Genomic DNA, 1,166 nt, shown 5'->3' on the forward strand with positions numbered 1-1,166 from the left:
GTACCAAACACAGAGAGTTGTTCTCCAGGCTGGTCATAGTCACACAGCCTCTGTGTCTGGACCAGTTTGTAACTGAAAGCCTTCCCATAGTAGTCTATGGTCAAGACAGACTGGAGTTCAGTCTGTTTGGCTGTGTTTATTTAGCTTAGGCCCAAGCCTTGTTGGTCTATGCGATAATGCAGCCTGTCCCGACACATACGAAACATATTGTTCAGACGTCCCACAGACAGACAGAGGCCTGAGTGTGTGGACTGGACCTCTGGGCATCTGACCCAGAGACCCCGACCCTGTGTATCCACTTCAACACACACACACACACACACACACACACACACTTTCGCTCTCTCTCTCTCTCTCTCTCTCTCTCTCACACACACACACACACACACACACACACACACACACACACAGCCCCAGTGAGGGACAGTCCCTCCCTGTCTGAGAGGAGTTATTAAAGCCTCTCCACACTCGTCCGTCTCTGCGTTGACTCTACCTCTCTGGTCGCCAGGCTCAGGCCACCCCCAGATGGACTGATAGACTGCTTTATTAACTAGACCTGCTGCTGAGAGACAGCCCAGCCAGGGGAGGGAACACATAGATACACACACACAGTCGGTTATACACACACACACACACACTTTCGCTCTCTCTCTCTCTCTCTCTCTCTCTCTCTCTCTCACTCACACACACACACCCACACACACACACACACTTTCGCTCTCTCTCTCTCTCTCTCTCTCACACACACACACACACACACACACACACACACACACACACACACACACTCAAACACACACACACATTTATCACACATAAGCACTTTTCCCCTTGAACAAAGACACACAACACACACAACACCACTACACACACACACACACACACACACACACACACACACACACACACACACACACACACACACACACACACACACACACACACACACACACACACACACACACACAGTCAGTAGCCGTTTCATTAGCAGCTGTCCCAACACTGGTGTCTCCCACTAAGAACCCTTTCTCTGTGGTTCCAGTCTCCGTCTCTCTCTCCAGCGCTGCCTGTGAGTAGGAGGGGGTTGGATGGGACTGGAACCACTGCCTCCCCCTCCTATTGGGAGTATAATTTGCTTGATCATGCAGTGGTTTACCAGAGGGGTT

The sequence above is a fragment of the Salmo salar genome, chromosome ssa05 (genome assembly GCF_905237065.1).
Source record: "Salmo salar chromosome ssa05, Ssal_v3.1, whole genome shotgun sequence".
NCBI lineage: Eukaryota > Metazoa > Chordata > Actinopteri > Salmoniformes > Salmonidae > Salmo > Salmo salar.